This window comes from Nerophis ophidion, unplaced genomic scaffold (assembly GCF_033978795.1).
Source record: "Nerophis ophidion isolate RoL-2023_Sa unplaced genomic scaffold, RoL_Noph_v1.0 HiC_scaffold_385, whole genome shotgun sequence".
Classification (NCBI taxonomy): Eukaryota; Metazoa; Chordata; class Actinopteri; order Syngnathiformes; family Syngnathidae; genus Nerophis; species Nerophis ophidion.
Window position 1 is genome coordinate 32,501 of NW_026907303.1, and position 7,600 is coordinate 40,100.

The window sequence follows — 7,600 nt, forward strand, 5'->3', positions numbered from 1 at the left end:
CGGTTAAGAAAAATGAAAAAAGTCCCTCTAGTTAATGGAAGTCAGCAACAAAAAGCTGGAATTTTTCTAAGTGTCAAGGAGGGTGTCGCTTCCAGAAGGCCCACCCGCCTTGGATCACCACTCGGTTAAGAAAAATGAAAAAAGTCCCTCTATTTAATGGAAGTCAGCAACAAAAAGCTGCAAATATGACAGAGTATCTAGGAGGGTGTCGCTTCCAGAAGGCCCACCCGCCGTCAGCAACAAAAAGCTGGCTAACCCTAACCCTAACCCTAACCCTAATCCCAACCCTAACCCTAACCCTAACCCTAGGTGTCCAGGCGGGGGTCCCTTCCAGGAGGCCCCCCGGCCTTGGATCACCAGCCGGGTCGATAAGTCAAAAGTAGTCCCTCTATTTGATGGAAGTCAGAGGAAAAAAGCTGGAAATATGACAAGGTGTTCCGGAGGGAGTCCCTTCAAGAACGCCCCGCTAACCCTAACCCTAATCCCAACCCTAACCCTAACCCTAACCCTAAGTGTCCAGGCGGGTGTCCATTCCAGAAGGCCCACCCGCCTTGGATCACATTCCGGTTAAGAAACATGAAAAAAGTCCCTCTATTGAATGGAAGTCAGCACAAAAAAGCTGAAAATATGACAAAGTGTCAAGGAGGGTGTCGCTTCCAGAAGGCCCGCCCGCCTTGGATCGACACCCGGCTAAGAAACATGAAAAAAGTCCCTCTATTTGATGGAAGTCAGAGGGAAAAAAAGCTGGAATTTTTCTAAGTGTCAAAGTCGGGATTTTTTCTAAGTGTCAACTTTTGGAGTACCAACCCTTCCAAAACAAAGTCGGGATTTTTTCTAAGTGTCAACTTTTGGAGTACCAACCCTTCCAAAACAAAGTCGGGATTTTTTCTAAGTGTCAACTTTTGGAGTACCAACACTTCCAAAACAAAGTCGGGATTTTTTCTAAGTGTCAACTTTTCGCGTACCAACCCTTCCAAAATAAAGTCGGGATTTTTTCTAAGTGTCAACTTTTAAAAGTCGGGATTTTTTCTAAGTGTCAACTTTTAAAAGTCGGGATTTTTTCTAAGTGTCCACTTTTGCTGTACCATGCCCTCCAGGGTCATAGAAGCCCCAGAGTGAGACCTAAACAACCGGGCCGAGTGATGTCATTTGGGGCCCTATTTTGAGTCATTTTGTGGGATTTCGGTGACGCCGAGGAGCGAAGCAGGTGTTCCGGGAGGGGGGTGCCTGTCCCTTTAAGAAGGCCGGCTTGCCGTGGATCTACACCCGGGTAGGGAATTCAAAACAGGTCCCTCTATTTGCTGGAAGTCAGCACAAAATATAGCTGTACATTTGCCCAAGGCTCTAAAGAGGGAAAGGCAACTTTAAGCCTAAAAAGGAAAGCGGGGATTTGGAGCCCTCCGGTGGACTTCCGCCGCCGCTGCACCCTTAGCTGGAAGTCAGTGCCAAAAAAAAAAAAAGAAGCTGCGAATAGTGTCCATGTGCCTGTCCTTTTAGGAAAGCCGGCTTGCCGTGGATCTCCACCCGGGTGGGGAATTCCAAATAGGTCCCTCTATTTGATGGAAGTCAGCAACAAAAAGCTGGATTTTTTCTAAGTGTCAAGGAGGGTGTCGCTTCCAGAAGGCCCACCTGCCTTGGATCGACACCCGGTTAAGAAACATGGAAAAAGTCCCTCTATTTGATGGAAGTCAGCAACAAAAAGCTGGATTTTTTCTAAGTGTCAAGGAGGGTGTCGCTTCCAGAAGGCCCACCCGCCTTGGATCACCACCCGGTTAAGAAAAAAGAAAAAAGTCCCTCTACTTAATGGAAGTCAGCAACAAAAAGCTGGATTTTTTCTAAGTGTGAAGGAGGGTGTCGCTTCCAGAAGGCCCACCTGCCTTGGATCGACACCCGGTTAAGAAACATGGAAAAAGTCCCTCTATTTGATGGAAGTCAGCAACAAAAAGCTGGATTTTTTCTAAGTGTCAAGGAGGGTGTCGCTTCCAGAAGGCCCACCCGCCTTGGATCACCACCCGGTTAAGAAAAAAGAAAAAAGTCCCTCTACTTAATGGAAGTCAGCAACAAAAAGCTGGATTTTTTCTAAGTGTGAAGGAGGGTGTCGCTTCCAGAAGGCCCACCTGCCTTGGATCGACACCCGGTTAAGAAACATGGAAAAAGTCCCTCTATTTGATGGAAGTCAGCAACAAAAAGCTGGATTTTTTCTAAGTGTCAAGGAGGGTGTCGCTTCCAGAAGGCCCACCCGCCTTGGATCACCACCCGGTTAAGAAAAAAGAAAAAAGTCCCTCTACTTAATGGAAGTCAGCAACAAAAAGCTGGATTTTTTCTAAGTGTGAAGGAGGGTGTCGCTTCCAGAAGGCCCACCTGCCTTGGATCGACACCCGGTTAAGAAACATGGAAAAAGTCCCTCTATTGAATGGAAGTCAGCACAAAAAAGCTGAAAATATGACAGAGTGTGAAGGAGAGGGTCGCTTCCAGAAGGCCCACCTGCCTTGGATCGACACCCGGTTAAGAAACATGGAAAAAGTCCCTCTATTTGATGGAAGTCAGCAACAAAAAGCTGGATTTTTTCTAAGTGTCAAGGAGGGTGTCGCTTCCAGAAGGCCCACCTGCCTTGGATCGACACCCGGTTAAGAAACATGGAAAAAGTCCCTCTATTTGATGGAAGTCAGCAACAAAAAGCTGGATTTTTTCTAAGTGTCAAGGAGGGTGTCGCTTCCAGAAGGCCCACCTGCCTTGGATCGACACCCGGTTAAGAAACATGGAAAAAGTCCCTCTATTTGATGGAAGTCAGCAACAAAAAGCTGGATTTTTTCTAAGTGTCAAGGAGGGTGTCGCTTCCAGAAGGCCCACCTGCCTTGGATCGACACCCGGTTAAGAAACATGGAAAAAGTCCCTCTATTTGATGGAAGTCAGCAACAAAAAGCTGGATTTTTTCTAAGTGTCAAGGAGGGTGTCGCTTCCAGAAGGCCCACCTGCCTTGGATCGACACCCGGTTAAGAAACATGGAAAAAGTCCCTCTATTTGATGGAAGTCAGCAACAAAAAGCTGGATTTTTTCTAAGTGTAAAAGTTGGGATTTTTTCTAAGTGTCAACTTTTGGTGTACCAACCCTTCCAAAATAAAGTCGGGATTTTTTCTAAGTGTCAACTTTTGGTGTACCAACCCTTCCAAAATAAAGTCGGGATTTTTTCTAAGTGTCAACTTTTGGTGTACCAACACTTCCAAAATAAAGTGGGGATTTTTTCTAAGTGTCAACTTATATAGTCGGGATTTTTTCTAAGTGTCAACTTATATAGTCGGGATTTTTTCCAAGTGTCAATTTATAAAGTGGGGATTCTTTTCCAAGTGTCAACCTGTAAAGTGGGGATTTTTTTTCCAAGTGTCCACTTTTGGTTCACCATGCCTTCCAGAGTCAAAGAAGCCCCCGAGTGAGACCCAAAAAACCGGACCGAGTGATGTCATTTGGGGTCCTATTTTCAGTCATTTTGTGGGATTTCGGTGACGCCGAGGAGGGAAGCAGGTGTCAAGGGACAGGGGGGTGCCTGTCCCTTTAAGAAGGCCGGCTTGCCGTGGATCTACACCCGGGTAGGGAATTCAAAACAGGTCCCTCTATTTGCTGGAAGTCAGCACGAAAAAGCTGGAAATATGACAGGGGGAAAAAAAAAAGAAGAAGCTGCAATGATGGCAGAGTGTCCATGTGCCTGTCCCTTTAAGAAGGCCGGCTTGCCGTGGATCTCCACCCGGGTGGGGAATTCCAAATAGGTCCCTCTATTTGCTGGAAGTGCCCCCCCAAAAAGCTGTCCATTTCCCCAAGTTTTTAAGGAGGGAAAAGCCACTTTAAGCCTAAAAAGGAAAGCGGGGATTTGGAGCCCTCCGGTGGACTTCCGCCGCCGCTGCACCCTTAGAAGAAAAAGCTGCACTTATGGCAGAGTGTCCATGTGCCTGTGCCTTTAGGAAGGCCGGCTTGCCGTGGTTCTGCACCAGGGTAGGGAATTCAAAATAGGTCCCTCTATCTGCTGGAAGTCAGCACAAAAAAAAGCTGGAAATATGACAGAGTGTCAACTTTTAGTGTAATAGACCTGCGAAAGTCAAAGTCGGGATTTTTTCTAAGTGTCCACTTTTGGTGTACCAACCTTTCCAAAATAAAGTGGGGATTTTTTCTAAGTGTCCACTTTTGGTGTACCAACCTTTCCAAAATAAAGTGGGGATTTTTTCTAAGTGTCAACTTATAAAGTCGGGATTTTTTCTAAGTGTCAACTTATAAAGTGGGGATTTTTTCTAAGTGTCAACTTATAAAGTCGGGATTTTTTCCAAGTGTCAACTTATAAAGTGGGGATTTTTTCCAAGTGTCAACTTATATAGTCGGGATTTTTTTTCAAAGTGTCAACTTGTAAAGTGGGGATTTTTTCCAAGTGTCTACTTTTGGTTCACCATGCCTTCCAGAGTCAAAGAAGCCCCCGAGTGAGACCCAAAGAACCGGACCGAGTGATGTCATTTGGGGTCCTATTTTCAGTCATTTTGTGGGATTTCGGTGACGCCGAGGAGGGAAGCAGGTGTCAAGGGACAGGGGGGTGCCTGTCCCTTTAAGAAGGCCGGCTTGCCGTGGATCTACACCCGGGTAGGGAATTCAAAACAGGTCCCTCTATTTGCTGGAAGTCAGCACGAAAAAAAGCTGGAAATATGACAGAGTGCCCCAAAAAAAAAAAGAAGCTGCAATGATGGCAGAGTGTCCATGTTGCTGTCCCTTTAGGAAGGCCGGCTCGCCGTGGATCTCCACCCGGGTGGGGAATTCCAAATAGGTCCCTCCATTTGCTGGAAGTGCCCCCCCAAAAAGCTGTCCATTTCCCCAAGTTTTTAAGGGAAACAAAAACCAGGGTTGGGGTTGGATGCATCACACTGTAAGTCTCGGCTGCAGCCAGAAGCAAGTATTAAAAAGATAGACATCAACCATCATTTAAAAAGGGGAAAACAAATCCATTCATCAATAAATCATATCCAAATTTAAAAAAAGAGGCAGCTCAAAAGAGAGGGTGTGTGTCCAGCAGAAAATAGGCATGATAAACAAAGAGGGCTGGGGTTTGGAGGAGGGCAAAATGTCCCGCAGCCGGCCGCCCGAGTTCCGGGATGCCCAGCACGTCCATAACGCACCCCGCAAAGTCAAACTGGAAGTGGAGGGGAAAAAAGCTGGGAAAGAAGTTAAATGTCCTCAAAGTGTTCCAAAATCAGTCCCACAAGTCCCGCAGCTGGCCACCCGAGTCCAGGGAAGCCCGGCACCTCCGTAACAAGGCCCGCAAAGTCACACTGCAAGTGGGGGAGAAAAGCTGGCATAGTAGCCAAAAGTCCTCAAAGTGTTCAAAAATCAGTCCCCCACCAGCCCCGCAGCTGGCCACCCGAGTCCAGGGACGCCCGGCACAGCCGTAACGCACCCCGCAAAGTCAAACTGCAAGTGGGGGAGAAAAGCTGGGGGAAAATCCAAAAGTCCTCAAAGTTTTCAAAATCCGCACCCGGGACTGAGTCCAGCAAGTCCCCCCGGTCCCAAAAATGCCATTTTTTTCAAAAAATACCCAAAAAATGCGGGGGCCGGATTTCGGAACCGGCGTACCGCTTTCGGCCCGCGTGCCCTAGATTGGAGACCGATGTCAAAAATGGACGCCGGTCGGGTATTTTTTTCCTTGGGGTCTATAGAGAGTAAATCCGGAGGAAAATTGGCCTTACGAGCAAAGGGAGGGATTTTAGGGGGCATAACGTCCAGCCGCCTGCCTCCCGGGTCCCGGGGAAGAGAAAGTCCAGAAAACTCATAAAATCATGCCCAGCATGGAGATCCACAAGTCCCGCCGCAGGCCCGAGGCTTCCCGGGTCCCGGGAATGACCAAAAGACACCCAGGAGTGGACCATCGAAAGTGGGAGGGAAATGGAGGGAAAGTCGGGAAAAAGGTCCAAAATGGGTTGAAAATCATATGATCCCACCCAGGGTAGAGTTCCACAAGTCCCGCAGCGAGCTGCACGAGCCGCAGGAACACCGGGAATGACCAAAAGGCACCCAGAAGTGAACCAGCGAAAGTGGGGGAAAAATGGAGGAAAAGGAGGAAAAAGTACCAAATTGTTTAAAAATCCTACCCAGGATGGAGTTCCACAAGTCCCGCAGCGAGCTGCACGAGCCGCAGGAACACCGGGAATGACCAAAAGGCACCCAGAAGTGAACCAGCGAAAGTGGGGGAAAAATGGAGGAAAAGGAGGAAAAAGTACCAAATTGTTTAAAAATCCTACCCAGGATGGAGTTCCACAAGTCCCGCAGCGAGCTGCACGAGCCGCAGGAACACCGGGAATGACCAAAAGGCACCCAGAAGTGAACCAGCGAAAGTGGGGGAAAAATGGAGGAAAAGGAGGAAAAAGTACCAAATTGTTTAAAAATCCTACCCAGGATGGAGTTCCACGAGTCCCGCAGCGAGCTGCACGAGCCGCAGGAACACCGGGAATGACCAAAAGGCACCCAGAAGTGAACCAGCGAAAGTGGGGGAAAAATGGAGGAAAAGGAGGAAAAAGTACCAAATTGTTTAAAAATCCTACCCAGGATGGAGTTCCACGAGTCCCGCAGCGAGCTGCACGAGCCGCAGGAACACCGGGAATGACCAAAAGGCACCCAGAAGTGAACCATCAAAAGTGGGGGACAATTTGAGAAAAAGTTGGAAAAAGGTCCGAAATTGATTAAAAATCCTACCCAGGATGGAGTTCCAGAAGCCCCGCAGCGAGCTGCGCGAGCCGCAGGAACACCGGGAATGACCAAAAGGCACCCAGAAGTGAACCATCAAAAGTGGGGGACAATTTGAGAAAAAGTTGGAAAAAGGTCCGAAATTGATTAAAAATCCTACCCAGGATGGAGTTCCAGAAGCCCCGCAGCGAGCTGCACGAGCCGCAGGAACACCGGGAATGACCAAAAGGCACCCAGAAGTGAACCATCAAAAGTGGGGGACAATTTGAGAAAAAGTTGGAAAAAGGTCCGAAATTGATTAAAAATCCTACCCAGGATGGAGTTCCAGAAGCCCCGCAGCGAGCTGCGCGAGCCGCAGGAACACCGGGAATGACCAAAAGGCACCCAGAAGTGAACCATCAAAAGTGGGGGACAATTTGAGAAAAAGTTGGAAAAAGGTCCGAAATTGATTAAAAATCCTACCCAGGATGGAGTTCCAGAAGCCCCGCAGCGAGCTGCACGAGCCGCAGGAACACCGGGAATGACCAAAAGGCACCCAGAAGTGAACCATCAAAAGTGGGGGACAATTTGAGAAAAAGTTGGAAAAAGGTCCGAAATTGATTAAAAATCCTACCCAGGATGGAGTTCCAGAAGCCCCGCAGCGAGCTGCGCGAGCCGCAGGAACACCGGGAATGACCAAAAGGCACCCAGAAGTGAACCATCAAAAGTGGGGGACAATTTGAGAAAAAGTTGGAAAAAGGTCCGAAATTGATTAAAAATCCTACCCAGGATGGAGTTCCACAAGTCCCGCAGCGAGCTGCACGAGCCGCAGGAACACCGGGAATGACCAAAAGGCACCCAGAAGTGAACCATCAAAAGTGGGGGACAATTTGAGAAAAAGTTGGAAAAAGGT